Source organism: Gallus gallus, chromosome 2 (genome assembly GCF_016699485.2).
Source record: "Gallus gallus isolate bGalGal1 chromosome 2, bGalGal1.mat.broiler.GRCg7b, whole genome shotgun sequence".
In the NCBI taxonomy this organism is placed as follows: domain Eukaryota; kingdom Metazoa; phylum Chordata; class Aves; order Galliformes; family Phasianidae; genus Gallus; species Gallus gallus.
The window spans coordinates 62,135,128-62,152,042 of record NC_052533.1 but is presented as its reverse complement, the minus strand read 5'-3'; the positions used below and the strand labels follow the sequence as shown (position 1 = coordinate 62,152,042).

The 16,915-nt window shown below is 41.6% G+C and overlaps 1 protein-coding gene across 16 annotated transcripts in view; it reads left to right on the top strand.

Moving 5' to 3' along the window:
• The window catches only part of PHACTR1 (phosphatase and actin regulator 1), a 296,609-nt gene that overhangs the window by 113,201 nt on the left and 166,493 nt on the right, over window positions 1-16,915 (top strand). For 2 of the 16 annotated variants that reach the window (XM_046917545.1, XM_040674828.2), the window contains exon 1: window positions 11,253-11,314. The exons of the other annotated variants lie outside the window; for them this stretch is intronic. The gene's annotated coding sequence lies outside the window, so the exon portion shown is untranslated. Of the gene's footprint in view, window positions 1-11,252; window positions 11,315-16,915 lie in introns of those variants that run through there. 16 annotated transcript variants of the gene reach the window in all.

Below are 16,915 nucleotides of genomic sequence, written 5' to 3'. Positions count from 1 at the left end.
GAAGAGGTGTGCATAATAGGATAGCAAGCAAAATGAAAGGAAAAATACACATATCAGTTAATTTCATTTTGCTGAACAACTTCTTTGAATAAGAGCACCTGTGGGCCAGTGGTTCTTTCTCACGTCTTTCCTGAGACAGGTTCCTTCCTGGGACAACTGACATGTTTGGTTTATCCTTTTGTAACTTCATTGAGCAAATGTCAAAGCAAATTAGAAGGAAGCATATAAACAGGAGGGGGAGCGACTGTTTACAAGGGTGGATAGTGATAGGACAAGGGGGAATGGGTTTAAACTGAGACAGGGGAGGTTTAGGTTAGATATTAGGAGGAACTTTTTCACACAGAGGGTGGTGACACACTGGAACAGGTTGCCCAAGGAGGTTGTGGATGCCCCATCCCTGGAGGCATTCAAGGCCAGGCTGGATGTGGCTCTGGGCAGCCTGGTCTGCTGGTTGGTGACCCTGCACATAGCAGGGGGGTTGAGACTAGATGGTCATTTTCAATCCAGGCCATTCTATGATTCTATGATATGATTCTATATTCTAATCTCTTATGCACTTCAGTCGTATTAAATGAGCTTGATGAATTTAAAAAGAAGGAAAAGGCGGGAGGAAGGTTCTTGCTCTGCTGTGATTTTTTGATTAGCTGCGAAGAAAAATATATGAATTACAGCTGCCATGTGGCAGCAGCGCACTTGCAACCAAAGCAGCCAGTTTGGAACAAACTCTTTGCTGCATTAAATAGGTTTCAGCAGGGCTAATGCTGTAAAGCTAGTGGAGCACAGTCTGTTATTTGGACGTGGAATCTGCTCGATGTTGCCCACTACCCTCCCCACAGGAGACTCAGAGGACCCGGAGGAGGTTCTCTGTCCAAGATCAGACTGTGTGAACCTGTAGTCCAGACTTCCTACGGGCCTGCTGGCTTCCTTCACTAGGTGTCTGCTTCAGTTGTCCTGTGCAGCATCCCTCTGGGCAGTTCTGGAGTCCTGAGGATAATCTCCGTTGAAGTGATCTGGACATATCACACCTCTTGGTGTTAATATTGCACTGTTAGCACATGTAGAAAAATTTATTGGACATTTGAGGTAATTTTAGATGCTCACTTCGGAAACTCCATGGGCAAAATGTATACTTTTCTGTAAGCATTGATTTAATACTTTTAAGATTATCTCTTTACTTGACCTTTATCTTAAAAAAAAAAAGAAAGAAAGAAAAAGAAGTTGTGTAATGAATTTCTCGGAACTCCTTCCTGAGGAAGAACTGCTGTGAAATTTGGAAGCATGTGCTTAAAATTTGTAGAAGGGACTTTCATCATTTTAACTGAATTCAAAATAGCAAATTAGTTTCATTGTCTGCAAGAGAAAACAAGAACTGTTTTCTTTATATATTGGATAGCATCACCGTGCTTAAGTACTTTGGAGAGATGTGGTTATCTTCAGTCCTTATTAGTAGCAGTATGATGATAAAAGATAGTAGTTGGCGAACTGTAGCCCCTTCAAGTAGCCCTAGAGCAAGTACAGTCCTTGCCTTGAGGAGTTTACAATGGACAAGGAGATAAAGGGAGGTGCTTGCTGAGGGAAAGGCGAGTGACTTGCTCAAAGTCACCCAACTCAATTTGTAATAGAGTTACAAGTGTGTTTCCACCTACCCTCAGAGCAAGGTGAGATTTTCCAACCAGTGACAGATTTAAGGTTTGCTGTCTCAGAGTGTGATCTCTAGTCTTAGGATTCATGACATTGCAGTAAAATTTATAGTGACTGCTTCTAGATGTGGAAAGGACTTGAGGTATCAGATCTAAAAACTGTTAAGTCTTACATATAGGAAAGGTGTGCTGGGCCACTTTTTGATGCTTCTAAAATTGTCAGACAATTCCCTACCTAGACAGAGGGCATACATAAAATAGAATGAGTAATTTTTTTTTTTTCCCCAAACAACTCCTAAACCACTTTGGGTTTTCTTTGTATGTGGAATAGCCAGTGAGTAGTCTGCCTTGAACGGAATACTTTACTGGCTTTTGTTAAAAGAACTGCAAAGTGAAAACATCCCAAGTTCATGACTTTGTGACAGAACAGCAAGAAGCTCTCCATCAAAGATGGTTTATTTTTTCTACCTGCTAGGGCTAACTTGTTGCAGTTATAGTGTCCTTTGGAACCAATTAAAGACCAACAAGAAAGCAAGCAATTGTTTGCTGGAAATCTGTCTGGTTTCCTTTGCCTGGTTTCTGGATCTTTTAAGGAGCTGAGACTGCAGACTCCTTGCTCCTGGGCAGGCTGCTCCTCTGCTGGTGCCTCTTGCTCAGTCAACAGGTTCCCTCTCCTTAGTGCGGATGAAGAGCACATAGGAGAAGAGTGGACCCCCTGTGCCCCTGGCTGGGAAGAGAGAGGTGTCACTTACCTATATATGTCTGCAGAAAAGGAGCAAAATTCTGGTCCATGATCTTTTTCTTCTGAATAACCTGCATTTAGTAATGTGGAATGCTGATAATGTGTTCTTTTTTCTTTTCTTTTCTTTTTCTTTTTTTTTTTTTTTTTTTTGTTTGTTTTTTTTTTACAGAATGGAGGTCTGGGAGAATGAAATACATTTTTTTTCTCCCATGGCACAGCAGAAACAAGCATAAGAAACTTCCATAAATTGAAATTACCTTCTTTCCCCACAGGGTTCTGCTCAGAAATTAAGAGGCAGAGATGATATTCCAATAATCTTCACTCAGATGCAGTTCTGATAATTGTTGGCTGGAGGAAGACCTTCACTGTAAAAGATGTTCAGTGCTAGAAAGGTCTGGGATTGGCTGTCAAAGGCAGAACAGGGTAGGCTGCTGAAGAACCCCAAGAATTCAGTGTATAGCTCAAATGTTTCATGCTAGCCAAGAAATGTGGCTTTCCTGAAATACAGGTGCTGCTGAGCATAGGTATAAAGCAGTAAGTCTTAATGACCCTTCTGAAGTTCTGACCAAAAGACCACAAAGGCCTGCCCAAGAGCAAGGCTGCAGCTAGTAGTGCTGCAGAGATTTCAAGGTAAAATGGGCTTTTGTGAGCTCCCCATCTGCAGCTATGGAGGTACCATAACCTCCATTTTTAATTTGCTGAACAATCTACCCTATACATCTTTGAGGCATGGTACAGAACCTGAAATATTTTCAATGTGGTTTGCTTTTGTAGCCACTTATTTTTATCCTTTTCTGAATGAAAATGCAGAGGTAATGTTTAGGGGTTTGTTTTTTCTTCTGTATATGTTTTTGCTTCCCTGGATACCGTTGAATGATATATTCAATCTTTATCCTCATGATCAGAGGCATTAGAGGTTCTTTAGATATCGTTTCTTTACTACATGAACTTTCATGGCCAGATTTTAAACAAAAGCCAGTAAATACACAAAGATCTACAGACTGCTCATTCATTGTTTGAAACAAGTCATGGTACTACTACCACTTATCCTGACATACCAAATTAGGGTTGTTACAATAGGAAACATGCTCTCCACACTGTTGTTTGGCATTTGAAGAAATCAAGGGACTGGTCAGGAAATTGTTGACCATCCACAAGCAACTTGTGGGAAATCTTTTAAGGAAAGAAAGTTTCTCAGTGAAGTTTTTTAAAGAGTAGTTCTGCAGAGCTCATGATATTGTTTTGTTTGATTTGCCTTGCTGTTAGTGATTCTGCCTTTCTTTGGTCACAGAGTGGGATTTAACCTGGGAAGGTTGGTACACGAGGAGCTTTAACCTGCTGTGGAGCAACCACTGTTCTGCACCGTGTGAAACCCTTCTTCAAAGTAGAATCGAATCCAAGGTCAATCTCTGCAGGGTGGTTCCTACATTTCCTCCTGTGTGACCTTTTTTCACTGATGACTTGGGAGTAGTTCATATGTGCTGTTATTGATCTGTTGTATATTAGACGTAACTCTGCAGCTGAATTTAGCAGAGCGGCTTGTCTTTGTGCAAATTCAGTTTAGGATTGAATTTATTTATTTTGTATAAGAAACCAGAAACCTTTGTGCTACCCATATGAGAGTAGTTTCTTTAGGAGTGGGAATATTAATTCTTCAAATTTGAGTTCAGAGAAACAACAAAGGATGCTGATTTTGAGGATATGGGAGACAAGATGATCTCACTGCACTGCAGAGTAGCTTTGTGGACAAATTGAAGTCAGAGTATTGGTCACATTAGCCAGCTTTGACTTTTTCCCAATTGCTGTGCTGCGCCCATTGATCTCAGAGCAGTAAATACTTTTTGACACAGTATTTTCAAAAGAATCCCAGCAGTGGACTGTGGATTGTACTCTCTATAATTGTACACAGCGGATAAGGAAACTTGGATGGCTTTCAGTGCCTGAACCATGGTGCATGTCTCAAAGGGCTACAGACCTAAGGAGAGCATTTTGGAGCAAGACAAAAGAGGAACCTCATCCTCCATTAATTCAGTGGATTTCCCCAAAACAAGATTCCTCTGTGTCCTTGAGATGGTCCTCAAATGCAAGGAAAACTTCTCTTTCTAAAGTTGACTCCTGCAGCATGGATTGCATCATCTGCATTGCATTAATCTTAAATGAGCTCCTGGTATTGTGTCAGGGTTTTGTAGGTACTGGGGGAAAATTTGTGTAAGTTCTTCTGAACATTATTCTCGAAGAGCGCAAATGTTCTTTTTCATCTGCACGAGTACTGCAGTCTGTGCTCTCCCAAATGTTAAATAAGAGAATAAAAGCATTTCTCTGAAAAGTTAGAAAGCAGAGATGTATTAAAAATAACCGTAGCTGGAATTCAGTCTGGATCTTGACTCTAAAAGATCAAACAGTTCGTTTTAGTCTCAGTACTGGCAATTTCTGGTTTAGTCTCATCTACCTTTTCTCTCATGTTTTACTCTCTTTTGCACCCTTTCCACCTATTTCACAACCCATAGCACATAGATGAGGGTCTTTTGAATGATTATTAGCTTTGTTGTCCTTACAGTAATTTAAGGAGGTATTACCAGTTTACTACTTGTTCTTCTTAGCTCCTGTGGTAACTTATTGTAAGTGGCAGTGTTATGTCATAGATGAGTCTTCTGTGGTGGCCCTTTTGGTGCGTGTTATAATGGAAAGTCACTATTTCTGCTGGATATGACATTGAATATAGTGGAGGCAGCTTATGAGTGTTTTATTGTTTTCTTAGGCAGTCCCTACAGTCTGGAAAGTTTGAATACCTGGGGGTTCAAAAGAGACATAAGCTGTAAATAACTGCTACTAGGAGGAAGATTTTTCTTGAAATAATTGAAGCCAGATGAGGAAGCTGGAAGAGGAGCCTGCAGGCTTATTTCAGAACTCCACCTACATAGTCTTCTCCTTACAGTTCACAGTTGGGATTAGACCAATCTCTTGAAACTGAGCTCAGATTCAGCACTTTAGGGTTTATTTGTGACAATAAACTTGGCCAGCACAGCACTCAATAACACTTCCATTGGGTACGTGTATTCCAAAGTCAGGATGCTTCCACAGACCAGTTTTCCGAAATCTCCCCACAGATAGTGTGCATTTTTCTCCAGAAAATAGTTTTTGGCTTTTGAAGAATTTATTTGCACAAGGATGTCTAGCCAACAATCTGGATGTTCCTGGGTACTTTCTTCGTTGTAGAAGCTCAGAGGCATTGGAGTGAGGTGCTTTCTGCATGCATCTTCTGATGCTTAATCTACTTAAACAAAGGATCAGGAAAGATTATTCCTGTGGTCTTTTTCAGCCCTTAGAAATACAAAAGAATAATCATTTCTAAGGCATTTTGCTACTGCACCCAACTGATCCCAGCTCTGTGAAAAACTGACCATCTCAAGAGCTTACAGCTGTTTGCCAGGTCACTCAGGCTGCAGTTCACAAACACTTAGCTCTATGGCCATGGGATATATGCAGGTACTAAATATTAAGGGTTTTCTTGCATACCATGCTGAGCACAGAACTTAAAACTCAGAGTTGAAGACTTATGTGAGTGAGCTTCCTCAGCCCTCAGGAAAAAGCTTTTTCTCTAACAAACGAAGCTTTCCTCTTCACATCTCTTCTCTCTGTTATTACCTTTATAGAATTTGCCCTGTTGCACTTCACTGCAGTTGTATTAGGGAAGATGTAGGCCTGCATGATATTCTGTCATTACCTGTGCTGTATTGGCCATTTCATTACCCATTCTCACCTGTTCTCAGAACTTTGCATTCTGAAGTACATCATTATCACTTGTGTGCATTTCCGCCATCCAAAAGTATAAGTACCTCTCTTCAGCATTACACTCAATCCCTCTTAAGACCTCTTTTGTTTAACCTGCAGCCAGTTCTATATATACACATCTGAAAAAAATGGGAGAGATAAGTCTCTTCTAGTACCCCTGTGAAGGCCACCAGTGTGGGCAATGAATATGCTTCTAATGACCTCTGTATCCAGTATCACTGCTAAACCGGGGAACTGGCTTCAGTAATCTTGCTTTGCTATTTATCACCACTGTCTCACACTTAGTACTGTGGCAGCACCCAAATACAGTGGGTTAATATGCAGGCTAAGGTGAGAGAATTTAACCCAGACTTTCTATTTTGCATAGGCAATTCTAGACCTTATGTGAGAAAAGAAAAAGGTATATCTTGTTTATATACAGATAAAGTGTTAGGTTAATGGGAATTTTCTTGAATTTCCTCTCATTGCAAAGTGTCTTAGGTAAGCAGCATGGAGCTTTTAAAGAAGTGTATTCAGTGACTGCACCACAAGTGAGCTGCTTTGGTTTCCAGTTGCTGGCCACTATCTGTAGCCAAGGTATGGAGATATCAACAGATTAATGATTTCTCCCTATGGCCTGAGCTGTTTTTCTATTGTTGCTGTTAAATTTGACTTTGAAGCCAAGACTGACTGTGTTTGCTGCTTCTTCCTGTTCTTTCTGAATGCTACCTGCTTGGGTTTTGTGAGCCCACAGCCTACTTTCTTATAGCAGTTGACAGAACTTAGCTATGTTTGCTCCCATTTATCATTCCACTCTCGAAGGCTACTAAGAACCAACCATCTTGCTTTTGTTATGGCACTGGCTGCAGCATTCCAGTTGTTTGGATGGGGGAAACTCATACATTGCCAAACAACTTTGTACTTTTGTCCTGATCTTGCTGTCTGTGTTGCTATGCACATCTGTGGTTGAACAGTGTACTTACTCTAGATAGATTCAAAGATATTTCTCTTCTCCCAGAAACTTTTAGCCTTAGGTATAGAGAGAGTTATTGCCCTTCTAATTGGGATGGATTTGGGAAAAGCTGATGTATTTAAGAAGTAGTGGTGTCTGTGATAACAAAAATAGTTGTTAAGAAAATAAGATTGCACATGTGCATGCGCTATATGGAATTCATGCTTCATGTGATCTGTGGTTGCATAGCACCCAAATTCCTTTTGTACAGTATTGTGTCACTAGGAGGACAGTCAAAACCGTACAGGAGACGAGACAGTGGATAGCCTCATTTTTCATTTATGCTGCACAACACAAAGATCTTTGCTAAGTTAATTGCACCAGGATTCGTCTAACATTCAGGTAGGAAGGAGTCTGCACTGTGGCACGCTCTGCACAGTGAACCAGTGGGTAAAGAATACTGCAGAAACCTACTCGAGTCACCAGAACTGGAACAGGCTTGGAACTGTCAGTGCACCTTTGATTTTTACCCTTAGACTTTCCCTGTGTCTTTAGCCAAACAACTTTGCTGTCCTACCTCAGTCTGCCTATCTGAAGAAGGAGAAGAATTCTGTTCTGAGGAGATTAATTCTGTCTGAGTTTCAAAGGAATGCTGTAAGGATTAATTGCTTTCTTTTTCTGCTGAACGTTGTAGAAAAGGAAAGCAGCTGTATTGCTATTGTTTCCAAGATGTTTTTGTTTTGTGAATGTTCTCTGACATATGGCATTTTAATGCTAAGAATATTTATGCTGTGGACTTTCTTTTAACACTCATTTAAGCTGCCTGTATGAAATACTTTGTAATAAGAACTATATTAATTAATTACTTAAAGTTTTACAGACAAAAGGCCGACTTCAGAATCTCCCTCACTGTTTCATTGTCCCCCGAATTGCTCCATTACTTACCAACATTTAATCAAATTTAATCTTCAGCAAATCTCTGTGTCATTAAAATTCTGCAAGGCATTACTTTCACATTATTCCTGAAGAGTTTGAAATAGACAAGGTTTGGGATTATTTTAAAATAGAAAGGAACTATAGTGAGGAAAGGGAAAAATTACGCTCTTGCTGCCCTGAGATACAGCATTAAAAATAAGTCTTCTAGAAAAACTTAAGTATTGCTGTTTCGTATAAGCTCTACTTGACGTTGGATGTTTCTGCCCATTTTCCACTTCGATCTGTCTTAGCTGATGAAATGGGTTTTATTTTTTCATATTTGTCTCTGTGATGCTGAAAAAGAATGGACCCACTGTACTGAGTCGAGTGAACCCAGTGAAGCTGCACCAATGATGATAGCTGTCCCAAATGTTCAGCCTCTCTGTGTGCAGCACATCTAAACTTCACGTGTGACTTCACATAGAGATTCTTCTTAGAAGCCCATCTCCTGGGACTGTGCGGCCATGCTAGAATCTCATATCTTTGGTGAGGGTTAGTTTTAAAGCTCAGAAAGTCTAAAAATAAACCAGCTGCACTGAGTGGATCAAAGTGCAGTCAAACAGAATGCTCTTCTGTGTTTAGTACTCTTTCTTAAATATTAAAATTGAAGATCTGGTGGGTTTTCTTTAGATTGCATAGGACGAAAGTGGTGAGAAGAAACATCTGATTCCTCATTAAATGCTGATCCCATTTGTGAGTCTCAGTGTACATAAGGCTGGGAACTTAACATGAGGGGAACGTCTCATGGGAGTAGACCTCCTGCCCTCTGCACTGCAGCTGTCTAGCATGGGCCTTGGAGGTGAAACTACATGATGCATCAGAACACCAGGAACATTTGTGAGACAACTGTCAGGTGTTTCTTTCCTAATACTTGGAGAGGTACCCTGTGGCATAAGCCCATCCAAGGTGCTCTGTGCTTGGGAGATCAGCGCGGACTCGTATTGCTCTTAAGTGAGAATGTCACTGGAGCAGAATGAGCAGCACGTTACATGAACAGCATGCTCAGGTATGCATGTTTTCCTAATAATGCCTCTTTTTCCTGAGGATGTTTTCTAGAGCGCTGGCTCTTGTGGGCATGGCTGGCAGTCACCCCTCAGCTCCCTCCTTGGTGGAAGATGATGGTTCATGGTGATCAGCAGGTGATTTGGGTGGCCTGCACAGCCCTATAGGCATGAGTGCCCCAGGCTAGATGGGATTGGAAGGACAGTTTCAGAGGGGCAGAAATCGTGGATGAGAGGAGAGAAGGCACAGTGCTGTGATCATCGGTTGGCAACTGGATATCTTCTGGCATTGTAAATAATATCCCTGACGATAAGGAGAGGCACCCGTAAAACCTGTGTGGTGCAGGAGGATGAATGGACAACTATGTGAAATAATCTGTAAAATCTCTGAGTTGGTAAGATGAAACTGGCTACCTTATTTAACAACTTACACAGAAAGAAGACAATTGAAAAACAAAACTGTGTTCAGGGAAGAAATATGACAAGCAGTTTGGTGAAAGAAGTTGAAAATGAGCTTGAATCTACCAACTGGAGCAAATGGAGCTTGGAGTGGTCCTGGGACGCAAGCATAACCTAAGGAACATCCCTAACCACATGTGGAAAGGGGAGGTGACAGCATCCACCAGACCCCCACGATCATTGTAACATCAGTGCTGGTTGTGCTGATGGGAGGTCTGACCCATAGCTGCAGGAATCTATCGCTACAGTCAAATGCACCAAAGCAGTGAATCCAAATGTTCCTAAACTTTGGGCAGGAGTTGGAAGTAAATGGCTTGGACTAAGTTTTAAATCAAAACTCCACGTCATGACAAAAGACTGAGTCTCTATGCTGCAGTTGCATTGATAAACAACTCCATGCTAATTATATCTTACTTTGCACTGTAAAAACCTTCCAGAGCATTACGGTAGAGGTGGTGTAATCCAAGATCTCCATTCTAAATGTTTTTATCAGATCATTTTAGACTTTACGAAACCCTGAAATGTTCTCCTGGTTGTGAACAACTTAAAACCTTGGAGAAGCCTGGTATGGGATTTGAATTTGAATTTAAAAGTTTCTTCTGTGTTTATACTACTGAAACGTCTGCTCTCCCTAGATGTGATAAACTAACATGCATACATATCCTCTTCCACCTGGTGGCCATTTCCTTACTGAGAACGTGTTGCAGACGTCTTGCTAGCTTCTTTTCAGCTTCCTATACTAGTGAGTTCCTTTCTAACTTAAGTGAGGTTTACACTGCTATGTAACCAAGTTTTTCTGAGACAGCAAGCCCAGTGTGAGTGCAGGCTGGTAGAGTTACAAGGTGCTAATTGCACTAAAACAGTGTTCCCTTGTCATCATGTGGTTTTATCTATCTTCTCTGGTTCCCCAGCCCGAACCCTGGAGAGCCTCATCCTGGAGTGAATTATATAATTGTGCTGCTGCAGGCCACATGACAGGCTGCCTGAGTAATTCCCTGCAGAAGGAGACAAACTGCATTTTAAGGAGCTCAACAACAGTGTCTAAAACACAAAGGTGTGGTGGTAATATGTGATACCCATGCCGCTTTTTCTGAGGTCTCCTGCTAGCACTGCAGCCACGTGGACGCTGCATTTATGGTGCTCAGTGTTCTGAGAGGGAGAGCAGGCTAGATGGACTTTTAGCTTGTTTCCTTTCCCTCACAACAACCCTCTGTCACTGAAAATCCGTTCACCTGAGGCATATCGGAATGAATGGTCCCTTGGAGACCTCAGCAAAGAGCTAGGTGTTGCTGCCTCACAGAGGTAAGCAGCAGTCACAGCATCCCAAAACTCATGGGATCCCAAATCCATTCTCACAGTTATGCAGTGGTGCAGGACAGAGGGAGGAAGAGAGAGCAGCTGGAGTGAAATATGCCGGCATCCGCTAAAGACCTTCTTCATTTTATAGTTAATATATGGAAAGTGAGGCAGGGAGGAAGGGCCAGGTTAAAAACTGAACGTTCCCATTTTACAAAAACCCTTGTGCTGTTTTCGGGACAGTTAATAGCATTGATTGTTCTGACCTCTGTATCTTCCTTTCATATGGGAGCTGGTCATTGAATTGTAACTTGTTTTGCGGCTGGCTGAAGACAGAGGAGAAGAGGCTGTCTGGCACCGCAAGGCTGGATGGGCTGTCAGAGTACAAGACTTAAGGAGGCTATTGCTCAGTTTCAGAAAGCACAGCTGTGGCAGAGTGAGGAAGGGAGTGTGGCCGCAGCCTTGTGGTATCTATCAGGTAGGCAAACGCACAAGCCTTGCACTTGTTAGTGCCTGGTTTGATTTCTTGTAGCGGTGATGTTATTAATTGATAGCATTTGGGTTTGCAAAGTCCTCTCTTCTGCTTGTGGCAGTCAGATGTGGATGATGATAGCAGCTGGGTGTGTTTGCCCAGAAGCTGGTATGTATGAATGAGGAGATCAATAGCTGTGCTAAAAATTACTGAGCCATCTGGGATTTACAGATAGAGGATTGACTTGCAAATCCTACTGCAATTGAGATCTGCAGTAACTGCTGAAGCGCAGCATGCATGATAAAGGTATCATAAAGAGTTATCCAGAAGACCTGAAACAACTTCTTTCGGTCCTCTGTTGCAAAGAAGGAAAGGTAGAAAAAAAATGCTATAGCAGAGGGAAATGTTCTGCTGATAACTTTTATTTTTTTATACATTGTTGTTGACATTTGATTTTGAACTCGCTGCAGGAAGACCACAAGCAGAGAGAGTAGAAGAGCTTTGTTCAGAAAGGCAGCAGAGAATGCAGTGGGAAATGGAGCTTGCATTTCAAGTCCATCTTATGATTGTTCTATGCTTTGTGATTATGCAGAACTGCAGCATCTATCGAAGTGCAGAAAGGATCTGGGGAGGAATCACGACCTGAGAGTGGAGTGCAAAAACAGTATTTTATTGTAGGTGAAGGAGGTGTTTTCACAAGAAGTTGACTGGTCGTCTCTTGTGGCATTTTTTATGATGGATTTTAAGAATAGAATTAGTCTGCTGATCTTTCTCAGTGATAAGCAGTGATATTTGTTTTTTCTTCCCATGAGGAAACAGGTATGGGTCAGTTATGAGCTGTCATGTGGGTTTCTGCTCAAGCTGCTCTAAAACATGGCTGGGAGTGGAGAGGCTGATTACTGGCACTGGATGCTGCAATTATAGACCTTTCTAACTGTTAGGTAAATACACATGTGCTCATGGTGTGGAGCAAAATAGGTGTTCTCCTCTATGTACTCTCATTGTCTTTCTTCATGGCCAAAGCCAGATACTTATACAGCCATAACCATACTGGACATCCAAGTACTAAAATAGTAGAAAGACTAAACAACTTAGCCAGTATCAAAGAAGTAGTTTGGAAAAGAACTGGAAATGCAAAATGAATCCCCCAGTATTTTAACTACTCATTTAACTCATTGCAGTAAAGCAAAATAACAGCTTTTTTCTCTTAATTATTTCGTTATCTTCCTGGCAGGGCATGACATAACCTTGTGTTAGATTGGATAGTTACATTTTCCTCTTGTGCTATTCAAACTTGTAGTTAGTTTTGAGTAGTGGTTGTGGTATTTATTTTGCAAAGTCACTGTATGGGTATCTAATTTAGAGAGAAAGATTTTGCTGGTGGGTGATGTCATTTCTGAAAAATAAACAAACTAGTTTGTAAATAAACTTGAGAACACATCATGTGGTTTATGCTTGGTAGTCCTCCACAATAACCATGTTGCTCGCAGTGCTGTGTGTTTGGAGGTTTGTCAGGGTTTGCACTGTTTGCCAGATCTCCTCCGTGAATTTCTTTCTCACTGGGGATATTCACAGTAAAAAGGTTTCAACTAAAACTTTGATAACTAGAAGGCGTCTTTCATATGTGTAGCTGTCACTGCATCACACAACAGATGTAGTGGGGACCTGCTGCCCTTACTAATGTGTTAACAGAGCTACACTTACCACAGTGGTGTTCCTAAGGAGGGACGGGCCTTTGTAAAGCTCTTTTCTCTTATTCTGAGTCTGTGGCCCTGGTTGTGGTCAGCTGAAACTGAGAAACTGGAACTGAGAAACAAGCTGATCTTGTCTTTTGTTTTGTCTTCTTGGAGGGCTGCTAGTGGAAACGTCTCTCTTCCTGTAACCTATACCACTGAATGGCATAACTCTGTGGGAAAGTCTCCTTAGGTTGATGTTTATAGATGTATTCATCACTTGTGTAATGCTCATTGCAGTTACACAGGGCATCTGTATAGTCAAATATAGAATTATGATATTGCTTGAGTTGGAAGAGACCTGTAACGGCCATCTAGTCCAACTCCCCTGCAATGAAGAGGGACACTACGGCTACATCAGGTTGCTCAGAGCCCCATCCAGACTGACCTTGAATGTCTCCAGAGACAGGGCATCCACCACCTGTCTGGGAAACCTGCTCTAATGATTCACTACTCTTATTGTGAAAAACTTCCTTAGATCCAGTCTAAATCTCCCCTCTTTTAGTTTGAATCCATTTCCCCATGTCCTGTCACAACAGACTCTGCTATAAAGTCTGTCCCTTTCTTTCCTACAGTTTCCCCTTTAGATACTGAAGGGCTGCTCTCAGGTCTCCCCAGAGCCTTCTCTTCTCCAGGCTGAACAGCCACAGCTCTCTCAGCCTATCCTTGTAAGGGAAGTGTTCCATCCCTTGCATCATTTTTGTTGCCCTCTCTGGACATGCTCTAACAGATCCATGCCTCTCCTGTACTGAGGGCTCCACATCTGGACACAGAACTCCAGGTGTGGTCTCACCAGCACAGAGTAGAAGGGCAGCATCACATCCCTCTCTCTGCTGGCCACACTCCTCTTGATGACTCCCAGGATACAGTTGGTTTTCTGGGCTGCGAGAACACACTTCTGGCTCGTGTCCTGCTTGCTTACCATATGCCAACATGTTTGCAGCTATCAAGGAAGTTCTTTAGATAGGCCTGTAGGTAGCTAACAACATATCACTATGGTGTCTTTTGAAGAGGAAATAATTTGACCATCCCCTTACATATCTTATGTGATTATCCCCAGTCCAGGTGTTGAGATAAGAAGCCGAATGCTCTGATTCTGTGCATTGTCTCCACTGAAGGCAGTAAGAATTAGGATAACATAGCTAGGGAAACATGGACCCATTGATTTTTGTAAGTGGCAGTCAGACTAACTGAAGTTCAGAATCTCTCAGAAAGTACTGTCACACTTTGCTGGATAAATGTACTGCAAATGAGAGCTTTTCCAAGAAACTGTGAAAAAGGGATCATAGAATTGTAGAATCATAGAGTCATAGAATGGCCTGGGTTGAAAAGGACCACAGTGATCATGTAGTTTCAACTCCTTGCTATGCACAGGGTTGCCAACCACCAGACCAGGCTGCCCAGAGCCACATCCAGCCTGGCCTTGAATGCCTCCAGGGATGGGGCATCCACAACCTCCTTAGGCAACCTGTTCCAGTGCTTTGCCACCCTCTGAGTGAAAAACTTCCTCCTAATATCTAACCTAAACCTCCCCTGTCCCAGTTTAAACCCATTCCCCCTTGTCCTATCACTATCCACCCTCGTAAACAGCCATTCCCCCTCTTGTTTATATGCTCCCTTCAAGTATTTGAAAGCCACAATGAGGTCTTCCCGGAGCAATCTTGCATATGTTGACTAGAAGAAAAATATAGCCCAACAGAGGGGTTAAGGTCTGGTTAAGTGTGTTGAGAAACAAGCTATAACTTAACATTTTTTGCCTGGATCTTCAAGTAGTAGACTCTGATGTGTATGTGAGTAAAATCCAGATATGTTAAGCTTTCTAATTTTACCACCACCTGATAGTGCAACAGAAGATGTCTTCAGAGCTTTTCAGAGCCTATCAAACTGGTAAAGGAGCGGATATGCTTGTTAGAAAGTCTGTGGCCTAGCAGTAAACTGAAAGTGGGGAAAAGAGTCCATGCAGGATTATACTTGGAGAACAGGGAAGGTGCGGAATCCAGTTGAACAGAGCTAACAGCAGCTGTGAGTCTGACTGACACTGCAGTATTTCTGCCTCTGTCTAACTCTTGTTTAGCACAGCCTTGGTCTTATCATGGAATGACCTGGGTTGAAAAGGACTACAATGATCATTGAGTTTCAACCCCCCTGCTATGTGCAGGGTCGCCAACCATCAGACCAGGCTGCCCAGAGCCACATCCAGCCTGGCCTTGAATGCCTCCAGGGATGGGACATCCACAACCTCCCTGGGAGGTTTTGGGTGGCTCAAAACGTCTACTGTAAAATGTACTTGGTTTTCTAATTCTCTTAACTGATTGTCAGATCACTGTAGGTTCAGAACATTGTTGATAAATGAAGGGAATGCTGCAGACTTTTTTGAGTACAGCTATAGTGGGGGGAAAAAAAAACCTCTGCGGGAAGGGAAAACATTGTTTGAGAGACAGGCATTGGTTGGTGGTTGTTCCCATTCCCTCAAGAATGGTGAGGGGAATCCCATGCTAGGGAAGAAGTAATATTCTTGCTTGAAACTAATTCAAGTCTTACTTTGAGTTGTTTCAAGACAGTGAAGTAGGAAACTGAATCCCACGTGATCATCCAGGCTTTGCTCTGTACCAAAACAAATTGGAGCATTACTCTTTTTTTTTTTTTTTTTTTTTCAAACTGTTTTTCTAAATGTAGTTTTTTAGAGATGTTCAAGTTGAGTTAAACAACTTTTCCCTGGATAATTTTCCAGTGTAGCAAAGTTCATTTCTGAGTAAACCCACACTACTTAGCATTACAGAATATTTGAGGCTGGAAGGGGCCTTCTGGATGTCAAGTTATTCTGTTTAATGGCTTACTGTTAAAATGGTGCTTCATTCTTCAGCAGATCAGTGTAAAAGTAAGCAGGATTCCACTCTGGAGAATTTAGATTGCTAGTCTTTAAAGCTGTAGAAGAGATTTGGAGGTTCCCTACAAAGAGAGACCTTGTGCAAGCACTTCTGCAGTGAGCTGCTGAGTTTTGCTGAGCACTGCAAGGCCAACCAGTCCAATAGAAATATGTTTTCAAAAATACACTGCCTTTTTCAGATGTAATGGCAGCCAGGGTTGCAAGTCTCACTTTCTGTGATGTGGTTGTTTTTTGCCTTTGGTGCTCACCTAGCTGATGAGTGTGAATTCATCCCAGAATACTTTGAAGCTTGGAGCATTCATCTTTTTCATCTTCATACTTCGTATACACTGAGAAATGTAGTGGGGGAAAATGCTTTAAAATAGTAAATCCGAAACACCTTCAATATCCTGATGGAGAAAGGTTATCAGGAGAAGCCATCGATCTGCATGTATTTGACATCAGGTCAGAGCCTCTCCAAGAATGAAATGGATCAGCTTTTCGAGTCAGTGGAGTTAGATGGGATGAATCTGTCTCTCCTTGTACCTTTCCCACCTTTTGCTTAATGTGGTGCAATGAACTAAACCTCAAGACTTGTACAGAACCTCTCCTACTAACAGAAATATCTGCAGATTAATCAGGCTGCGGTACTTAACATTAAATCTTACTTATTATAAATGATTGTTATGTCATGATAATGAGCTTTCTTTCAGTTTTACTGCCTGCATACTGCTGATCCAGACAGCCAAGAACCTGAGTATTATTTTATGCTCAACTATGCCATACTGACTTTTTTTTCAGGGTCAGGAGTATGAAGGGTAGTAGATAACTCCTCTGTTAATTTTTTATCTGTTGAAAACAAATCTGAAACCAGCAAACAGGAAGGAAAGTTGTGTGTTTAAGCATATGAGGCTTTTGAGCCTCCCATTTCTAATTTACAGAAAACAAACAAATATTGAAAGTATTTTTGTCTTCATTAAATATCTAAAATAATTAATGGGAGTTAGA